The sequence below is a fragment of the Dendrobates tinctorius genome, unplaced genomic scaffold (genome assembly GCF_039654945.1).
Source record: "Dendrobates tinctorius isolate UK_male_01 unplaced genomic scaffold, ASM3965494v1 ptg000173l, whole genome shotgun sequence".
Taxonomy (NCBI): Eukaryota; Metazoa; Chordata; class Amphibia; order Anura; family Dendrobatidae; genus Dendrobates; species Dendrobates tinctorius.
In genome coordinates, this window is record NW_027361840.1 from 6,589,668 (window position 1) to 6,612,796 (window position 23,129).

Sequence of the window (23,129 nt, forward strand, 5' to 3'; positions counted from 1 at the left end):
TTGGAGTCTATACTATAGAGACCTACAAATGAAGAATTAACAAACTGCATGAAGAACCCACAATAGTGAGGACTGGATCCAGATGAAACAAGCTATAACTCAGACTTGCAGGAGCAAAACCATAAGTAAGAGCAAAAACGGACCGTCAGAGAGTGGACCCCGATGACGGGCTTTACTGCTTCCTCATGTTTGTGTCTATTCTAAGCTTAGTGAGTAGATCTGTGGTATATTTCATGCATTGGGCATTAGATGTCACAGGGGACTTTGCTCATTAATGAAGTTTGATGCATTTTTTACATTTGTGACTTGGTTATATTTTCTGCCTTCGAGGGGCCGTTTATGAGCAGGCATATGCTGGATACTTTTGTATACCTGATTGAGTCTACACTCCAACCCTATAATGAAGCAGGCAGCTTGGCTTGGAATAGTGACCACCAGATGAAGCTTTCCAAGAGAAACACGAGTTGGGTCCGTGGCTCCCTGCTGTTCTGCCTCGCGTCACTGACTGTTGTGACTCTTGTACATCTGATCACAACAAGAGGCGTCTACTAATTTGTTGTTATTGTTTACACTTGTTTTTCATTTTTTTTTCTCCTATTTGTCTGTATTCCTGTGATTGAGCTTTATCTTTGTGGCTTCATCTCAGATTTTCGCCTTTCACTTCTCCCTTTTGATATGAGTTAAGCACAGAGACCCCGTCAGGCTCCTCTCTGCAGACACATGGCTCCGGGGGAACTCGCAGAGCAGAATGTGTCTGAATAGATGAGAATACATCTCCTTAAAGGGAATCTGTCAGTAGGATGAACCTTCCTGAGCCGTCTACATGAGCCACAGGTCATGGGAACCTTAATAACATGACACCTTGATATCTGCATTCTAATAACTTATTCCAGAAAAATCCACATTTTTCTTATATGTAAATGAGCAGTTAAGATCTATGGGCCGGACACAGATCTCCCCGAGACTCCGCATCCAGAGATTATTGTAAATGACAGGGGACGCTACCAGTGTGAGACATGTAGATCAGAAGAGCGGAATGTCAGTCATTACATGTCTCTTCCTGGTAACGACCCCTGTCATTTACAACAAGGTTTGGAGGCGGATTTTCAGGGAGATCTATGCCCCACCCATAGATCTTTGGAACACATTTACCTATTAAGTAAAATTTAGATTTCTCTGGAATAAGATATTGGAATATAGAGATCAAGGTATCATTTTATTCAGCTTCTCATGTCCGTTGTTCCCACAGACGGCTCAGAAGGGATTATCCTACTGACAGATTCATTTTAAGGAGACCAGCTAAGTGGCAAGTCCCCAGGTACAGATGTCTACTGATGAGTATGTGACCTGGCTGATAATATCCCTGGGCATGCTGCACAGCTCACAGGTCACAGCACATTGGCTCACAGGGGGCTAGCTACACTAGGTGGCGCTATAGTGTAGAGATAATTTCACAAGAAATAGTTGCAGGTAATTGTGAACCATCTACAGCGCTGCGACCCATCAAACAGTGCTGCGACCCATCAAACAGCTGATGGGCGGAAACCCCTACAAGGTCCAAGCTGCTGAGTTTTGCAGCATGTCGATCACTAAACAACTAGAGGGGAAAGGAAATTTGGCATTGATGGAGTGAGGCATTGTGTCACCCTCGACTCCGATGATATAAATGCAAACAATCTTAAATATTTATCCATCTCTCTTTATCTCTTATGAGCATTGACTGATTGATAGCAATTATTTCAGGGCTGCACAAACCAATCATGTCTACAGTGGCTATGCTGCCAGCCGTGTGCGGACTGTGGGGTCAGCCAGTGGACCATCCTCAGCCATCACGGGGGGCAGAGACCCCAGCTTGTCACGCTCGGGGGGCACACAGCAGACGGGTCCAGAGTCAGATGCACGCAGCGTGATTGCCATTCCTAGCATCCTGACCACAGCCTCTCAGATCTCGTTTTGTGGCAGCAGCAGTTGTCAGATGAGACTTCCAGAACATGCACCTGTCACTCCACACAGGACGGGGAAGTGACCCTGCGCTACAGGCGAGACGCGGCCAAAGGGCCAAACATGAACCACTGATCTGCCTGTGGGCTGAGATCTGGTACTGGGGACTGAAAAGCATGCTGAGACTTGTAGTTCCAAGTGATAACTGGACATCCTACATGAACAAAAGAAGTGCTGGCAATGGCACCCTATAACATCCCAGACCTCCACAGTATGGGAGCGACAGCACAGAGATCTCACACTCCAGTCACACAAAACTGTCTTTCATCCAGAATAAAAGGCTGATTTTTCATCTGTAGGGTTTCATTATTATCCATCAGCAGTGAATACAATATACACGGCTAAGCAGCTAATGACGGCAACGTATCTCTATGAATCCGATGCTTTATGGGCGATCCGCAGACATGAAGAGACGAGTCCTATAGAAGAACGTTAGGTCAGTTACACCCGCCATACAAATCAGACTCATGTGGCGCGAATCCGCCGACAGCGATGGTCTAATGTATATGGGGGCGACGGCCGACTGATGTCAGGACCCGGGAGAGATGTCGCTCAAGTACGGCCAATTCTGGACAACCAGTCCCAAGACGCCGGCCGACTCGCTAGGGTGTGTGCACACGTTGCGGATTAGCCTGCGGATTCTTCTGCAGAGAATCCGCATCTCTTGGCAGAAACCACAGGGAAATCGCAGGCTATTTTCCTGTGGAATCTTTGATGCAGATTCAAGTGCGTGTTGGCTATGCGGATTCGTTCAAAACTTTGTCTCATGTGCTGATATTTTGTATGTCCCAGAATGGAAACCGCAGCTGCGGATCCGCAAACACAATTGACAAATAAACCGCAGCAAATCTGTGTGGAATTTTCCGCAGCATGTGCACGGCGGATTTGGTTTCCATAGGTCTACATGGTACTGTGCACCGCATGGAAAACTGCTGCGGATCCGCAGGACCAAATCCACTGCAGATTCACAGCGAAATCCGCAACGTGTGCACACACCGTTAATCAGCAGCTTTCTCATAGAGAACACAGGAGCGCTCGGCAAAACAAGGGAGTAACACATTATATTCCCCCCCCAGCAATGGCTGATAACAGAGAGCAGGGGCCTGTATAACTCGCAGCCATACTACTTTGCTCTCTAGTTTAGAACTGCAGGAATTGATCCCCAGACCCTCAAGTGTCAGGGAGGAGGAGCCAAGTTCCCTGTGGGGGAGGAGCTTATCATTAGGCAGCATAATGTTGGGGGTTGTAGTCTGCTTGGCCTGTTGGGGGCACTGTGGCTCGGGGGGGGGGGGGGGGATAAACTACAGCTGGACGCTGCCCCCCCAGTGCCCCCCTAGTAGTGCCCCCCCCCGCTCTGTTTACTCCGCCGTTCTGCAAATATTGATACAATGTAGCAGAATGTAACCGTCCTCCCCCCTCCTCACCATCCTAACCGTCCTCCCCCCTCCTCACCGTCCTAACCGTCCTCCCCCCTCCTCACCGTCCTAACCGTCCTCCCCCCTCCTCCCCCCTCCTCCCCCCCCCCTCCTCACCGTCCCAACCGTCCTCTGCTCCTGCCGGTGACACATGGGGAAAGCATTCACCCTGCTGCACCCACCCAGCACACCCCACGTCACTCCCTCCTCCCAGACTGACACCCAGCAGGCAGACATTTACCCTGTGTGTGCCAGAGGCTTTCCGCCGTCCATGGCCAGTGTGAATTCTGTTCTTGTCTCATCTCTCCCTTCTGGTGTTTAGGATCAGAGTGAACTCCAGAGACAGCAGTCAGCCATTCCTACAATTACAGGGGCAGGCGCATGCCAAATAGTATGACCCCCCATAATCATCACCGCTACCGGCCCCCCAACCACAGTCTGTGAGTGGAGACACCTTGCTTCTTCACCTGCCCACATCTTGTGGAGGAAGACCCCAGAGATGCCCACATTCCCTACCCTTCCATCAATGCACAGAATACTCAATGCTTTGTGGCTCTTCAGTCCCAGGGCCACAAGATATGGGAGAACGTGCTGATTGTGGGGGCCGACCACTGTCTCTGCGATGTATTCGTCTTTCTCCAGTAGTCCCATAGACAATGAATGGAGCAGAGGAGCCGTCCCCTGCAATGCACTGGTGTCAGGGTCCGCACAGCTGTTCTCTTGGCCCCTTTCTCTGTCTCGCTGATGGTTCCTACAGTCGGACCCCTATAGATTAACAAGTTATCCCCTAAACTAACTTTTCTGAGGGGGCCGATATATAAGGCTACTTTCACACATCCGGTTTGTGCCGTCAGGCACAATCCGGCATGTGTGTAAAAAAACGGATCCTTTTTTTGTTTAACGCCGGATGCATTTTTTGTCATTGAGAAGCACATGCGCCGGATTGCGCCGCATGTGCTTCCGTTTGTTCCGGTTTTTACCGGATCCGGCAGAATTCTCACGTCTGGCGGCCGGACAGGACGCATGCTGCAGCGTTTTTTTGTCCGGCGCAAAAAGCCGGACATGGCCGGATGCGGCCCTCCCGGCTCTGCGGGACAATGTTACTCTATGGCACATTCCGGCCGCCGGATCACGCTTACACCTGATCCGGCTGCCGCATGCACCATTTGACCGTGTGCGCATGCCTGGAGCGCTCTCTCCCCCCCTCCTCACCGGCGCCTTCTTTACAGCATCCGGCGCCGTAAGTTGCGCCGCATACCTTTCCGATCCCTGCGTTAGCCGCATCCGGCTCTCCTTCTTTTCACCACACCATACCGGATTTGCAACGCCGGATGTGTGAAAGAGGTCTAACTCCTTCATCATAACACTATAGTGATCGCCGGACTATTCTAGGGGTGCAGAGAGCAGCATTATCAGTCACCTGCTGTGGTGAGGGGCCCTTCTGCGGATGCTGTATGGGGCCCCAGAAGATTCAAGTCAGTGTGTAATAAACACTATTTACTGTTATACAGAAGGGGGCGACATCCCATATTCTACCCGCAGCAGCCGCCTGTGCTCCTTTCACTGCGGCTGTAGAATTCCATTCACAATCCAGAAAGCTATATATATATATACACTCACTGGCCACTTTATTAGGTACACCTGTCCAACTGTGTGTTAAGACTTAATTTCTAATCAGCCAATCACATGGCGGCAACTCAGTGCATTTAGGCATGTAGACATGGTCAAGACAATCTCCTGCAGTTCAAACCGAGCATCAGTATGGGGAAGAAAGGTGATTTGAGTGCCTTTGAACGTGGCATGATTGTTGGTGCCAGAAGGGCTGGTCTGAGTATTTCAGAAACTGCTGATCTACTGGGATTTTCACGCACAACCATCTCTAGGGTTTACAGAGAATGGTCCGAAAAAGAAAAAAAATCCAGGGGGCGGCAGTTCTGTGGCCGGAAATGCCTTGTTGATGCCAGAGGTCAGAGGAGAATGGGCAGACTGGTTCGAGCTGATAGAAAGGCAACAGTGACTCAAATTGTCACCCGTTACAACCAAGGTAGGCAGAAGAGCATCTCTGAACGCACAGTGCGTCGAACTTTGAGGCAGATGGGCTACAGCAGCAGAAGACCACACTGGGTACCACTCCTCTCAGCTAAGAACAGGAAACTGAGGCTACAATTTGCACAAGCTCATCGAAATTGGACAGTAGAAGATTGGAAAAACGTTGCCTGGTCTGATGAGTCTCGATTTCTGCTGCGACATTCGGATGGTAGGGTCAGAATTTGGCGTAAACAACATGAAAGCATGGATCCATCCTGCCTTGTATCAACGGTTCAGGCTGGTGGTGGTGGTGTCATGGTGTGGGGAATTTTTTCTTGGCACTCTTTGGGCCCCTTGGTACCAATTGAGCATCGTTGCAACGCCACAGCCTACCTGAGTATTGTTGCTGACCATGTCCATCCCTTTATGACCACAATGTACCCAACATCTGATGGCTACTTTCAGCAGGATAATGCGCCATGTCATAAAGCTCGAATCATCTCAGATTGGTTTCTTGAACATGACAATGAGTTTACTGTACTCAAATGGCCTCCTCAGTCACCAGATCTCAATCCAATAGAGCATCTTTGGGATGTGGTGGAACGGGAGATTCGCATCAGGGATGTGCAGCCGACAAATCTGCGCCAACTGTGTGATGCCATCATGTCAATATGGTCCAAAATCTCTGAGGAATGCTTCCAGCACCTTGTTGAATCTCTGCCACGAAGAATTGAGGCAGTTCTGAAGGCAAAAGGGGGTCCAACCCCTTACTAGCATGGTGTACCTAATAAAGTGGCCAGTGAGTGTATATCTACTGCAGACCTAGAGGTGCCAGTGTCTCCTACAGATCTATTTGTCTCACTTATTCTTTACTTCTATTTTGTGACTTGAGAAATCCTTGGAGATACTGTAGGACAAAACTTTTGGTAAAAGCGTCACTATATAAAGGAATGGCGCGAGATATGCGGCTGCACCGGTTGCTGTATACTCACAGCTCCTCCCTTCCCCCAGGACTATATTGAGCCGCTCACACAAATAGCAGCGAGCGCTCATAACTCGCCCAAAATTAGATTCCCTGAGGCTCAAAACGCGGCGGAGACACAAAGGACGCCTGTCCCAGACAAAGCCCCTGTGTCCTCCTGACCCATTATAAACTCGCCCCGAAATCATCATCTGCACATTGATTACCAAACAATAACACCCAACACGCAGAATAAACTGTAGGGACGGGGATTAACCCTTAGGGCTCGCTCACTCTCGCGATGAATTTGGACGAGTGCAAATCAATAAAAAATTGGATTGCACTAGGACCAATGTTAACCTATGGGGCAGCTCACAAGTGCGATTATGTTCTCATACCGAATCGGCGAAAACAATTGCAGCATTGGGCGATTGCATCCGAGAATCGGATCTCAGGCACCCATATTGGTCTATGGGTGCGTGTGAAATATCACACTGCACTCAGATGTCACCCGAGTGCAGTGCGATTCCCACGGACGCCAGTAATGGAGGACACGGAGATATTAGTTTCTCTGTCTTCTCTGCACCTGTGCTCTGATTCTCGCCTCACGCTCGCAGCAGAGCCGGAGAGACTGTCATTAACATATCACATCCGATGCCCTGAGCTAATGTGACTCAGGCCTTGGAGTAAATGACGGCCCATCACAGGTGATCCCGGGTGTCAGATCCCCACATTATATTTACCATCTATCCAAAGGAGAGATCCCCAATACCTGGGCCAGCCTTTCATTACAATGGAGTATATGCAAGAAGTGACAGAGACCCCCAGAGCAAACATTGATCATTCCGAGTCTACAAAATGACATTCAGCCAGACCAAGAACAGATCCTGGGGGCATCAGGCCACTTCCTGCAACTGCAAATGTATGTCTCTGTGATATGAATCATTTATTGACCTGCGAGGAAAACTAAATACACCACGATGTTTCAAAGAAAAGATTAAACTTGAAAGGAAAGCTCCCGGTTAGAATTGTTTTTAGCTCAAGTAATTTGGGCTGAGTAATATCTGGGAAACTTAGTTAAATCATTAAGTAATCACTAGTAAGATTTTATACACAGATAGATGCCTCAGATTCTGTCTGCAGTCACCACTAGGGGGAGCGCCTGTATACAGAGATACATGATAAGAGCCTGTCTGCAGCCACCACTAGGGGGAGATCTCTGTATACAGAGATACATGATAAGATCATGCCTGCAGCCACCACTAGGGGGAGCTCCCTGTATACAGAGATACATGATAAGATCCTGTCTGCAGCCACCACTAGAGGGAGCTCTCTGTATACAGAGATACATGATAAGATCCTGTCTGCAGCCACCATTAGGGGGAGCTCTCTGTATACAGAGATACATGATAAGATCCTGTCTGCAGCCACCACTAGGGGGAGCTCACTGTATACAGAGATGCATGATAAGATCATGCCTGCAGCCACCACTAGGGGGACCTCCCTGTATACAGAGATACAAGATAAGATCCTGTCTGCAGTCACCACTAGGGGGAGCTCCCTGTATACAGAGATACATGATAAGATCCTGTCTTCAGTCGCCACTAGGGGGAGCTCACTATATACAGAGCTACATTATAAGATTCTGTCTGCAACCACCACTAGGGGGAGCTCCCTGCATACCGAGATACATGATAAGATCCTGTCTGCAGCCACCACTAGGGGGAGCTCCCTCTATACAGAGACACATGATAAGATCCTGTCTGCAGCCACCACTAGGGGGAGCTCCCTGTATACAGAGATACATGATAAGATCCTGTCTGCAGCCACCACTAGGGGGAGCTCGCTGTTTACAGAGATATATGATAAGATCCTGTCTGCAGTCACCACTAGGGGGAGCTCCCTATATACAGAACTACATGATAAGATTCTGTCTGCAGCCACCACTAGGGGAGCTCCCTGCATACAGAGATACATGATAAGATCCTGTCTGCAGTCACCACTAGGGGGAGCTCGCTGTATACTGAGATACATGATAAGATCCTGTCTGCAGCCACCACTAGGGGGAGCTCCCTGTATTCAGAGATACATGATAAGATCCTGTCTGCAGCCACCACTAGGGGGAGCTCCCTGTATACAGAGATACATGATAAGATCCTGTCTGCAGCCACCACTAGGGGGAGCTCCCTGTATACAGAGATACAGGATAAGATCCTGTCTGCAGTTACCACTAGGGGGAGCTTCCTGTATACAGAGATGCATGATAAGATCCTGTCTGCAGCCATCACTAGGAGGAGCTCCCTGTATACAGAGATACATAATATCCTGTCTGCAGCCACCACTAGGGGGAGCTCTCTGTATACAGAGATGATATAATGAGTCTTCCAATGTTCAGGGGTATAAGGAAGGCCACGATTCATTTCAAATGTTTTTCCTCCAGGACACCAGTCTTCCAAAATTCCCAAATTAATAAGGAAATATTTTGAAAATATTTTTACAATTTACAGAATATCATAATACAAGCTGTACATATATAATTATACACAGGAGATGCCCAGGTTATATACAGGAGATCTCCAGGTTATACCGGCTGTACATATATAATTATACACAGGAGATGCCCAGGTTATACCGACTGTACATATATAATTATACACAGGAGATGCCCAGGTTATACCAGCTGTACATATATAATTATATACAGGAGATGCCCAGGTTATACCAGCTGTACATATATAATTATATACAGGAGATGCCCAGGTTATACCAGCTGTACATATCTAATTATACACATGAGATGCCCGGGTTACACCGGCTGTACATATGTCATTATTTACAGTAGATGCCCAGGTTATACCGGCTGTACATATATAATTATATACAGGAGATGCCCAGGTTATACCAGCTGTACATATATAATTATATACAGGAGATGCCCAGGTTATACCGGCTGTACATATATAATTATACACAGGAGATGCCCAGGTTATACCAGCTGTACATATATAATTATATACAGGAGATGCCCAGGTTATACCAGCTGTACATATATAATTATACACAGGAGATGCCCAGGTTATACCAGCTGTGCATATATAATTATATACAGGAGATGCCCAGGTTATACCAGCTGTACATATCTAATTATACACAGGAGATGCCCGGGTTACACCGGCTGTACATATGTCATTATTTACAGGAGATGCCCAGGTTATACCGGCTGTACATATATAATTATATACAGGAGATGCCCAGGTTATACCGGCTGTACATATATAATTATATACAGGAGATGCCCAGGTTATACCGGCTGTACATATATAATTATATACAGGAGATGCCCAGGTTATACCGGCTGTATATATACACAGGAGATACCCAGGTTATACCGGCTGTACATATGTCATTATTTACAGGAGATGCCCAGGTTATACCGGCTGTACATATATAATTATATACAGGAGCTGCCCAGGTTATACCGGCTGTATATATATAATTATATACAGGAGATGCCCAGGTTATACCGGCTGTATATATACACAGGAGATACCCAGGTTATACCGGCTGTACATATGTCATTATTTACAGGAGATGCCCAGGTTATACCGGCTGTATATATACACAGGAGATACCCAGGTTATACCGGCTGTACATATGTCATTATTTACAGGAGATGCCCAGGTTATACCAGCTGTATATAAATAACTACACTGGTCAGCACAAAAAAATTGTCATCAGCAAAGGTAAAATGTCCGTTTTCTGGAGTGTGATGCGCTGATTCTATAAATCTGCTCAGAAGTATTGTTGTTATTACGTTATTTCTGCATTTTCAGTGTCTGTGGTTTTCCTATGTTATTCCCATTTCTTTGCTTGTCTTAATTGTGAATTTTCCTGCAGGGATGACATCAGTAAAGGTTTCAGTGAGTGTTATGGGAAGGAGTACTGACAGTGCAGGAAACCAATGACGGCTTCTGGGAAAGTCACATGTTATGGGGAGGAGCTAACTGTTACGAGGCGGTAACATTTGAGTCAGTTAGAAAAGGATGGTGATGGCCGCAAGGACTGGCATGTGAGACTGACAGGAGACCGGCCTCTACAGGGATCTGAGCCCGGCCACAGGGAGACAGAAGGGAAAGCAGCGGACAGCCGCCATTGTGAGAGGATTTAAACTGCATTTCTGGGAGGGCAAGTCGCCTCAGAGGGAAGAAAACAGCTCCGCCACTGAGGTGTCACTGAGTGAGGGTCTCCACTGAGAGAGAACCTGGGAGCAGCCAATATCACACTGAGAAACTGCCTGTCTGCAAATGTCCATCTGTAAGGAACAGGCTAAGCCGTTTACCTGTGTATAGTCATCTACCAGATTACCTCCAGTAACATCAGCTCTAAATTCAAGCTGCCTCTGTCATCTCTGGGGAGATATCTACATAGAGTGGGGAAAAAAAGTATTTTTTCTGAGGAGTATCCAGAAGAGTATTGGGAGAATGTCATATCAGCTCATGAAACCAAAGTAGAACTACTTGGTCAAAACAAAGCTCATTGTGTTTGGAGGAGACAGAATGCTGAGTTTCTTCCAAAAAATATCATACCTACTGTGAAGCATAGGGGTGGCAAGATCATGCTTTGGGGCTGTTTCTCTGCAAAGAGACCAGGACGACTGATCCGTATACATGAAAGAATGAATGGGGCCATGTATCGTGAGATGTTGAGTGCAAACCTCCTTCCATCAGCAAGGGCATTGAAGATGAAGCGTGGATGGGTCTTTCAGCATGATAATGATCCCAAGCACACCGCCAGGGCAACTAAGGAGTGGCTTTGTAAGAAGCATATGAAGGTCCTGGAGTGCCCTAGCCAGTCTCCAGATCTCAACCCCATAGAAAACCTTTTGAGGGATTTGAAATTCCATGTTGCCCAGCGACAGGCCCAAAACATCACTGCTCTAGAGGAGATCTGCATGGAGGAATGGGCCAACATACAACCAACAGTGTGTGCCAACCTTGTGAAGACTTACAGAAAGCGTTTCACCTCTGTCATTGCCAGCAAAGGATATATAACAAAATATTGAGATGAACTTTTGTTAACAACCAATGAAATGGTCTTTGTGACTGGCTGAATATGAGGACAGTGGCTGTGCTATTTGCTGTTCCCATGATTTGGAGAGAACCCAAAAATCATAGTGATGACTGCTACTTTTGTTTTGTCAACCTCAAGGGCTTTTCTACAAAGAACAAACATAAGATTAAACACCCTGAGCTTGAATCTGTGATTAGGCCAGTTGCTCATGATGGCACCTTGCCAGTTCCTGCTCCACCGTTGTCTCGATTGGATGAAAATGAAGTAGAATATGAAGACTATGGAGCTGGAGCTACTGGAGAAGACATGGAGACCTCAAGTCAAGATGAGTGTGTACCTGATGGAGCAGCCAAGCAGCCGGAACCCTTTACTTATCCGAGACCTTTCATTGTCAAAAGATAAAGCTGAACTTCTTACATCTTGGTTGAAACAGAAGAATCTTCATGATGTTGTCAAAGTGTGTTATTACCAAATCAGAAGGGACAGTATAACACAATTTTTCACAGTTCATGGACCAATGGTGTCCTGTAACAATGTGAAGAACTGAATCAAGAGTGTTTTGTTGCAGATTGGCGATTGTTTATTGACTCATCCCAGAGAAGTTTGAAAGCAGTGCTGCTTCACAACGGAAACATGAAACCATCAATCCCTACTGCTCCCTCATGTCATCTAGAGGAAAGTTCTGAAAATCTGTCAGTGGCTTTGGATGCTATACACAATATAAGCATCATCAATGGAATATCTGTGGAGATTTGTAAGTGATTGGTCTGCTAATGGGAATGCAAGGAGGTTTCACTAAATATTATTGCTGCTTGTGTTTATGAGACAGAAGAAATACAGTCGAGCGTTGTGTTCATTGTGACTGGGGACAGAGAAACATCTGTGCTCCAGGTAGGGACAATGTTCAGCACAATCCTTTAGTTGCTCCAACAAAAATCTTTCTTGCCCCCACTGCATATGAAGTTGGGATTGGTTAAAAACTTTGTGAAAGCCGTGGCAAAGATGAATTCACAAGGGATCCAGTACACTTCACCGAAACCCTCCAGCATTTCACCAGCGAAACTGAAGGAAGGGGGATTTGTTGGTCCTCAGATCAGAGAAATTCTGAGAGATGATGTGTTTGAAGGAACTCGAAATGATAAGGGATTGAGATCTTGGAAAAGCTCCAAGTGGATCTGTGAAACTTCTTAGGAAAAAAACATCTCCAGAATAGGATTACGGTGTTGAGGAACTGATCCATGCATCCCCGTGTCCCGGATGTCGCTGGTCTCTGAACATGCACTTTCTGCATTCACACTTACATTTCTTCCCTCACAATCTTGGGGATGTAAGCGATGAACAAGGCGAGCGGTGTCACCAGGACATTAAAGTAATGGAACACCGCTAGTAGGGTTTTTGGAATCACTCAATGATGGCGGATTACTGTTGGATGTTATACAGGGACAACCCTGAAAAATCTTATCAACGACAGTCTAATGTCAAGCACTTTTCATTTCTGCTCATATTTTGGTTTCTATTTTGCATGTGAAATTACTTTGGTTCAATAAAAACTCTTTTCTAAGGTGAAGCATATATTTCTGATATGTAGATTATGGTTTTCTTAGGCAGGGTTCACACGTAGCGGAACTCTCGCGGAAATTACCGCGAGAATTCCGGAATTCCATACCGTGGGAAAATCGCATTTTAAATTCCCGCGATTTTCCCGAGGAAAAACTAGCATTTTGCAAGCGTAATTAGATTGCAGAATTGCTAGTGTTTTCCAAGTGATCTGGAGCATCGCTTGGAGAACTGATTGACAGGTTGGTCACACGCGTCAAACATAGTGTTTGACGAGTGTGACCAACTTTTTACTATTGAGGCTGCCTATTCGGCATCAATAGTAAAAGATAGGATATGAAAAATAATAATAAAATAAAAAATATTGTTATTCTCATCTTCCGACGTCCCGTGCAGCCTTCCCGCCTCTCTCCACGCTCCCGGTCCCAGTAATCATTTGCGACAATTACCGCAATGATGTCCGTTCTCGCGGGATTGCGACGTCTCGCGGTCATTCGCGATGACGTCGCGCGAATGACCGCGAGACTTTGCGATCCTGCGAGAACGGACGTCATCGCTCGCAAAGGCTTACTGGGACTGGGAGCGTGGACAGAGGCGGGAAGGCTGCACGGGACGTCGGAAGGTGAGAATAACAATATTTTTTATTTTAAATTCTATTTTTTACAGGGATATGGTACCCAAAGCCCGGAGGACAGTCTCCTCTCCTCCGGACCGTGGGTACCATCCGCAATTGTTCTGCTTACTTTTCGCATGGTGTGCACAGCCGCATGTGGAAAGTAAGCAGAACAATGCATTCCTATGGGTGCGGGATCGCCGCGGTTCAGCAAAATTAATGAGCATGCTGCGGTTTTTACCGCAAAGAGATTCCGCCGCGGTAAAAACCGCAGTATTAGCACAGCATTGCGGAATCCCATAGGAATGCATGGGATGCTTATGTTTTGCGTTTTCGCGGCAAAATCGCGCGGTTAAAACCGCTGCGGAAACGCAAAAAAAGCCACGTGTGAACTCAGCCTTAATGTCACCAGTATATTTCCTAGACCTTATAATAATGATGCTGCTCCATGGAAACTCTACGTGCTACAGAAACACTATAGACATTCCTGACATCAGGACAAAAAGAGGATTCCGAAAAGGACAAAGTCACCTGCGATGATTGCAGAGAATATTTTCTCTACACCTGTGTCATTAGAAGAATATTTATGAATTTACCCTTTTCCCCGGTGACGATGTCCTGAAGAGCCGGGTGACATTTACTGATGACTTCAGAATTCTGCGTTTCTTAGAAGAATTTACAAGAGAATTTTTGTCTTCATAAACTGGGAAAAAGGAAGCGATTGTGACAACAACTGACGGTCACTGGGATGGTGAAATGGTTTCCAGGGGCCGGACGCTGCATTGCAAAATCTGTGACAGTGTGAAAGAAAGTATCCGCTGATAATGTCCAGACACCACACAGAAGGAAGCTCAAAAAGACTGAGTGCAGCTCTGGAGTATAATAGAGGATGTAACTCAGGATCAGCAATGTATGTACACAGTGACTGCACCAGCAGAATAGTGAGTGCAGCTCTGGGGTATAATACAGGATGTAACTCAGGATCAGCAATGTATGTACACAGTGACTGCACCAGCAGAATAGTGAGTGCAGCTCTGGGGTATAATACAGGATGTAACTCAGGATCAGTAACGTATGTACACAGTGACTGCACCAGCAGAATAGTGAGTGCAGCTCTGGAGTATAATACAGGATGTAACTCCGGATCAGTAATGTAATGTATGTACACAGTGACTGCACCAGCAGAATAGTGAGTGCAGCTCTGGGGTATAATACAGGATGTAACTCAGGATCAGTAATGTAATGTATGTACACAGTGACTGCACCAGCAGAATAGTGAGTGCAGCTCTGGGGTATAATACAGGATGTAACTCAGGATCAGTAATGTAATGTATGTACACAGTGACTGCACCAGCAGAATAGTGAGTGCAGCTCTGGGGTATAATACAGGATGTAACTCAGGATCAGTAATGTAATTTATGTACACAGTGACTGCACCAGCAGAATAGTGAGTGCAGTTCTGGGGTACAATACAGGATGTAACTCAGGATCAGTAATGTAATGTATGTACACAGTGACTGCACCAGCAGAATAGTGAGTGCAGCTCTGGAGTATAATACAGGATGTAACTCAGGATCAGTAATGCAATGTACTGTACCCGTGTGTCATCCCCCTGTATATAGTATATACCTGTATATCATCTCCAGGTTCCCTCCCATCTGTGCACGGTGGAGACGCATTGTCCATGCAGCACAGAGCATTTCAGAGTGTAATACCATTTAGTTAAAAATTGGAAAGAAGGACTAATTGAGGCCGGTTTCACATTCACGCTTTTGAGCGCAGCGACGGCCTGCACACGGCCGCCGCTAAGCCCCGCCCCCTGCCCCGCCTCCACCAGTATCTCCGCCTCCGGGCGCATGACGTTGCATGCGTCATGCGTCCCCTATCTTCATCACAGAGGGCGCAGGCCGTGCGCCATCTGTGCACAGTCTGTGTTTGGCGGCGCATGCGTCCTTTTGACGGTGCGCCGAGCAGCGCCAAACGCAACCTGTTGCATTTTGGTTGTGCTCGGCGCACCGTCAAAAGGACGCATGCGCCACCAAACGCAGACTGTGCGCAGACGGCGCATGGCCTGCGCCCTCTGTGATGAAGATAGGGGACGCATGACGCATGCAACGTCATGCGCCCGGAGGCGGAGATACTGGTGGAGGCGGGGCAGGGGGCGGGGCTTAGAGGGCGGCCGTGCGCAGGCCGTCGCTGCGCTCAAAAGCGCGAATGTGAAACCGGCCTTAGAGTGGCATTAGTTGTAGCTGTATAAATAAGTTTAAAGCGAACCAGGCATTGTCAGGTTGGCGCTGTTACAATGAATAAAATGATACCTGGGATGGAGAAATCCGTTTTGTGTTTCTTTTTTTAATCTGTGGTTGAATTTTTAAGTTAATTAGATGCTTCATGCCAAAGAGAAGTTCCTGATTCTGGGCTCCCCCTGCAGTCTGTGTCAGAGGGTGGTCAGCGCTGAAACCTCATCTGCCGAGGTCTCCAACTGTGCATGCGCCACCCCCAGCGGCCATTTTTCCTGAGTCCACCGCACAGGAAACCACAGAACTGTGGGGGGGCTCTGGCCTTTCACAAAATGTCGGCAGAGCCCCCTGCAGCGCCGAAGACCCCATCAGCACCACCGGACACACCCGCAGAAGCGCACTGCACATCGGTAAGCCCCTTATCCCATCCTGTGGCCTGCAGCATCGCCTCACTCCTGCCTCCTCCAGCAGCGACCCTGGGACCCCACTTCACTGCAGCCACCACCCCCCCGGTAAGCAAGAAGACGCCTGGATTAGAAGGGTATGTGCACACGTTGCGGATTGCTGTGCAGATTTTTCAAATTTTTTTTCTTCAAAATCGCTGTCAGACTCAGACAGAACATCAAACCTGTTAGATACGACCATTACACCTGCAGAACTCTGGAATTTCTTCCCGGCTCCTTGGCCAGTGTCATACTCCTCAGGTTTACGGGAGGCCTTGTCCTTTTTCTTCCTTTTCTGATTATTGCTATACTCTTCAGACCCAGATGGTAGCACTGAAGTAATGCCTTCCTGTGACCGCTGCCCCTGAGGTACAACCTCCATACTCCCCTGTTCTCTCTCTGAACCCTGCTGCTCTGGTGTTAGCTGAGTAGACCCCTGGTGGACCTCTGGTCTGGTCAGTATTTCCCCTGACAGTAAAGCTGCCTCCTCCAGAATCTCTGCCCCTGCCACCAAGTCCTCGTCAGGAAAGTCCTTACAGATATTGTGCCAGGCGTCTGGACAGTCCCTGTGAGGGTGACCGATCTTCCCACAGAGGTTGCACCTGATGTTCTGGCAGTCTGCAGCTAGATGGCCGACCTCCCCACACAGGCTGCACTTCACCACAGTACAGGTACTTGCCAGGTGACCTGCCTTGCCACATTTAAAGCACTTACGAGGCTGCCCAGGATAGAAACACACACCCCTCTCCCTCCCAATAAAGAAGGAGTTGGGTAAGTGGGCAGTGATGTTATTGCATTGGCGCAGTTTCACCAAAACCCGCCACCCTCCCGTCCAGATCCCATCACTGTCTCTGCTTTTGGTGAGGTCAGAGACCAGGTCACAATGCCTCCGGAGCCACACCACAATGTCCTGCGGGGGGAACAGACTCATTCCAGAAGATGACATTTACGGTCATTATCACAGACATTATCATGCACATTGTTATCATCAACATCAATGTCATTATCAGACTGTGCAGCGTCCACCAAAGATACTGTGCTCCCCCAAGCCCCCGACCCCTCAGACGCAGCGTGGTTATCCCCAGCATCAGAGCCCTGCTGGCCACCATCAGTGTCTACTGTCACATGTCCACTGCCCAACTGTTGTGCTTGGCATTCTGAGACTTGTAGTCCCTCTGCTGGAAAGTGCAGTCCATGCTGCTGCTTGGGATCTGCTGCAGGCTGCTGTGCTGGGCATCCTGAGACTTGTGGTACCTCTGCTGGAATCTACACAACATGCTGCAGCTTGGGGTCTGCCGCAGGCTGCTGCGGCTGCAGTATTTGACCCTTTTGGAAGCAAAAACTTGCAGGCTGCAGCACTGGCCGCCTCGGCTTCTGGGGTCCACCTGGGACAATGTCTGACCTGGAACCTGCAGAGTCCTGCTTGTGTGACATAAACAGTTCCTGGTTCCTATAAGTCTCCGCCAGGGGCTCCAACTTCTCTAGGACACAGTCTGAGTTCAGAGTCTGGTCATAAAAGGCATGTGTTACAGAACCACTCAGCACCCAGAATATGTTGTGCAGTTATATGTATGTATAATAGGTTCTATGTGAGATGCATGTCCCTAATGTATCAGCAGTGTCCGCCCTCCCCCCACCTTTGTCATTTCCACAGTAAACATCGGCAGGCTCCGGCCACCTGCGGCTTTTGTAATGTATGTCTGGACTGACGCTTGTCTATTGGTCTGCCCTCTGTATCTGTGTGATATATTCTGTGTCCTGTGAGTAAAGTGTTGTCAGACTGGAAATACATGGAGAAGCAGTGATCTTTTATATGCGCCCATGTAACCAAGGAATTCCAGCCAGCGTCATTCATTCAGACTCCAGCCAACGCAGAGCGGACCTCCGAAAACACGGGGTGGTACTGAAAGAGGTACCCCAGCTTGGAAGACCCCGTTACAGCGTGATACCCAGGATTAGCAGCCTTTATCTTATAGTCCATGTCTATTTCATTCTGCAGCAAGTCTTTGTGCTGCTGTAACTCACCGATCCTCTTGACCAGTCCTGGGATCTGCTCTGCGACCTGAAGCTCAGGTGCACATGGCATCTCCTCCTGGGATCCTGCTTTCAGCAATGTCCCTGGATGCTTGAAACCAGACGTCTCCTTAACTTTCACCACCGCTGGTTTCGTGGCTCCAGGCTCCACAGCACTTTTACTGCTGCCACCTGACTGCGACGTTGTACACCCAGAGCTCGCCATGCTGGCCACCACATGCTTCTGCTGCAGGTTCTCCTGGAGCGTCTGTCTCTCCAGTGAGGTTCTCCTCTGTCTGCTGGGAGTCAGCTGCACACCTGAGTTCGGTGATGGCAGCTCCTGAGCTGCAGGCTGCTTTCCTCCATTCAGCTTCTCACCAGTAGATTTCTTTTGGATTTCTCCTAGTTGTCCTTCACTCTGCTTGCCTTGGCTGGCCGACTGCTTAACTGGAACTTTCTTACCCACAGCCATGGCTTTTCCTTGTTCCGTTATTTTACTCATTTTCACAGCTTCATCTTTCTTGTTGCTGCTGTTACTTCCATTCTGAGCTTTCTTTCCCTCAGAAACAACTTTGGGATTTGCATCCTCATTAGAAACAGCTTGGGCGTTACTTCCCAGTGTAGGCCTGGAAGCCTGGGCCTTGCTTGGGGAGTTTCCATGCCCAGGGTGGCCTCCCCCTGGGCTTGCTCCAGACATCAGGAGAGCTACAAACACACAACCTCACAGCTAGGAGGCAGTATTATAGTAGTTGTATTCTTGTACACAGGGGGCAGTATTATAGTAGTTATATTCTTGTACATAGGGGCAGTATTATAGTAGTTATATTCTTGTATATAGGGGCAGTATTATAGTAGTTATATTCTTGTACATAGGGGCAGTATTATAGTAGTTATATTCTTGTACATAGGGGCAGTATTATAGTAGTTATATTCTTGTATATAGGGGCAGTATTATAGTAGTTATATTCTTGTACATAGGGGCAGTATTATAGTAGTTATATTCTTGTATATAGGAGCAGTATTATAGTAGTTATATTCTTGTACATAGGGGCAGTATTATAGTAGTTATATTCTTGTACATAGGGGCAGTATTATAGTAGTTATATTCTTGTACATAGGGGCAGTATTATAGTAGTTATATTCTTGTATATAGGGGCAGTATTATAGTAGTTATATTCTTGTACATAGGGGCAGTATTATAGTAGTTATATTCTTGTACATAGGGAGCAGTATTATAGTAGTTATATTCTTGTACATAGGGAGCAGTATTATAGTAGTTATATTCTTGTATATAGGGGCAGTATTATAGTAGTTATATTCTTGTACATAGGGAGCAGTATTATAGTAGTTATATTCTTGTACATAGGGGCAGTATTATAGTAGTTATATTCTTGTATATAGGGGCAGTATTATAGTAGTTATATTCTTGTACATAGGGGCAGTATTATAGTAGTTATATTCTTGTATATAGGAGCAGTATTATAGTAGTTATATTCTTGTACATAGGAGCAGTATTATAGTAGTTATATTCTTGTATATAGGGACAGTATTATAGTAGTTACATTCTTGTACATAGGGACAGTATTATAGTAGTTATATTCTTGTACATAGGAGCAGTATTATAGTAGTTATATTCTTGTACATAGGAGCAGTATTATAGTAGTTATATTCTTGTACATAGGGGCAGTATTATAGTAGTTATATTCTTGCACATAGGGGCAGTATTATAGTAGTTATATTCTTGCACATAGGGAGCAGTATTATAGTAGTTATATTCTTGTACATAGGGGCAGTATTATAGTAGTTATATTCTTGTATATAGGAGCAGTATTATAGTAGTTATATTCTTGTACATAGGAGCAGTATTATAGTAGTTATATTCTTGTATATAGGGACAGTATTATAGTAGTTACATTCTTGTACATAGGGACAGTATTATAGTAGTTATATTCTTGTACATAGGAGCAGTATTATAGTAGTTATATTCTTGTACATAGGGAGCAGTATTATAGTAGTTATATTCTTGTACATAGGGACAGTATTATAGTAGTTATATTCTTGTACATAGGGGCAGTATTATAGTAGTTATATTCTTGTACATAGGGAGCAGTATTATAGTAGTTATATTCTTGTACATAGGAGCAGTATTATAGTAGTTATATTCTTGTATATAGGGGTAGTATTATAGTAGTTATATTCTTGTACATAGGGGCAGTATTATAGTAGTTATATTCTTGTACATAGGGGCAGTATTATAGTAGTTATATTCTTGTACATTGGTGGCAGTGTGCAGGATAATAATCATTTATATATTTTCATTGATAATGACACATTTATGATTACACCCATCTGATTTTGATGTCGGGGTACAGTGTGACCCCTTAGGGTTGGGATTCATGTAGGTTGCTCTGGATGGTTATGTCATTTGGACAGCTTTCTGTTCCCAGTCTTTTCCTGGTGGGGTGTTTTCCTGATTTTCTATATTCTCAGCTATTTGCATTTTCATTTCCAGTTTTTCTGCTATGAGTTCAGTGACATTATCGTCAGTGTCGGTCGCTGCACTTGCTCAGCAGACTCCATTGATCACAGACGCATCTTTGTTACTAATCTGAGGCTCAATGTGACCTGTAATGATGGGAAATGTCCATATATCCATCATTGTAGTAACAGGGCGTCCTTGAAGGATCATAGAGCAACAATCCTTTTGGCCGCTGTCCAAGTGTCCACAGAACTTCCCAGCCATGAGGAGGCTCCTTCCAGTATGACACTTTTCTTACTTGTGTAATCAGTGTTATTCTGATGTCTGCTATAAACTCATGTTATTTCTGTCATATCTGCATAAAAACTTAATAAAAATGACCCTTTAGAGGAGTAAAAATTCCTCCTGTTTGTACAGTCAGATTCTCTACATTATCAGCATCACAGAGATGAAGGGCAACAAGGTAACAAAACTGCAGCAACAAAGTCACAACCATCCCTGTGGCCTAAGTGCTGTCAGGCTGTGAAGTCTTTGCTCCGGATGGCATTTATAGCTCTGCTCTGTGTTTGGGGAACTGTGTATACCCAGCCTAGTATATATACCCCCAATGGGCTTCTTGCCCCTATATATTGCCCATAATCTGGGGGTGACTGCCTATCCTGTAGAGCAGTAAATGAAGCCACAGCCCTCAATGTCTCATTCCCCGGTCATATGGATCTAATGATTGATAACCTCTCTGCCCCTCCATAGGATGTGTTCTGTACTCCGTACCAGAATGTCCGCCCCTGGATATCATGCTCTTCTGTATGTCCCCCGCAGGTTCCCTTTAGGACTGGTATCAGTATTGCCCCTTGTAGGTCACTGACTCCTTACAGATTCCGCACAGCGTTCCCTAAACCTCGCGGAAGCCTGCGCGGATCTACAAGACGTCCGCACCCAGTGCAGCTGCAGGATACAACCAACTTTACACATTAAAAATAAGGAAATAACAAAAATGCAGAAAAGTAAATAAAATAGCTAAATATGTAAATGTGATCTATCAATAAATGACTGAAATAGTGAAGTAAAGCCGCGCTGCACTGGATTGCCCTGTTATGGGCAGATATCTCATATAGTGATATTCTTAATCCTTAACTACTAACACCCTCAAGTCAAGTGTGGTGGGACTGAAGAATAATCCGATTCATATACACAGTATACTGTTCTGTGGAGACAGGACCTATATACTCTATATACAGTACAGTGGACTCATATATACTGGGTACTGTGCTGTATACACAGGACTCACTTATACTATATTCACAGGACTAACATATTATACCGTATACACAGGACAATATATACTCTATGTGCTGTATGCAGAGAACCCATAAATACTCTATATACAGTACTGTACACAGGACCCCTATAAACTGTACTGTACACAGGACCCCTATATACAGTACTGTACACAGGACCCCTATATAGAGTAATATACACAGGACCCCTATATGCAGTACTGTACACACAGGACTCTTATATACAGTACTGTACACACAGGACTCCTATAAACTGTACTGTACACAGGACCCCTATATACAGTACTGTACACACAGGACCCCTATAAACGGTACTGTACACAGGACCCCTATAAACGGTACTGTACACAGGACCCCTATATACAGTACTGTACACACAGGACCCCTATAAACTGTACTGTACACAGGACCTCTATATACAGTACTGTACACAGGACCCCTATATAGAGTAATATACACAGGATCCCTATATGCAGTACTGTACACACAGGACTCCTATAAACTGTACTGTACACAGGACCCCTATATACAGTACTGTACACACAGGACCCCTATATACAGTACTGTACTCACAGAACCCCTATATACAGTACTGTACTCACAGGACCCCTATATACAGTACTGTACCCACAGGACCCCTATATACAGTGCTGTACCCACAGGACCCCTATATACAGTGCTGTACCCACAGGTCTCCTATATACAGTACTGTACACACAGGACCCCTATATACAGTGCTATACCCACATGACCCCTATATACAGTGCTGCACCCACAGGACCCCTATATACAGTGCTGTACACACAGGGCCCCTATATACAGTACTGTACCCACAGGACCCCTATATACAGTACTGTACCCACAGGACCCCTATATACAGTGCTGTACCCACAGGACCCTATATACAGTACTGTACACACAGGACCCTATATACAGTACTGTACCCACAGGACCCCTATATACAGTACTGTACTCACAGAACCCCTATATACAGTACTGTACCCACAGGAC

The 23,129-nt window shown here is 46.2% G+C and overlaps 1 protein-coding gene across 5 annotated transcripts in view; it reads right to left on the bottom strand.

Annotated features, from left to right (window-relative positions):
• The window catches only part of ALS2CL (ALS2 C-terminal like), a 179,088-nt gene that overhangs the window by 119,835 nt on the left and 36,124 nt on the right, over positions 1-23,129 (bottom strand). Inside the window, exon 1 of one of the 5 annotated variants that reach the window (XM_073551143.1) lies at positions 3,534-3,622. The exons of the other annotated variants lie outside the window; for them this stretch is intronic. The gene's annotated coding sequence lies outside the window, so the exon portion shown is untranslated. Of the gene's footprint in view, positions 1-3,533; positions 3,623-23,129 lie in introns of those variants that run through there. 5 annotated transcript variants of the gene reach the window in all.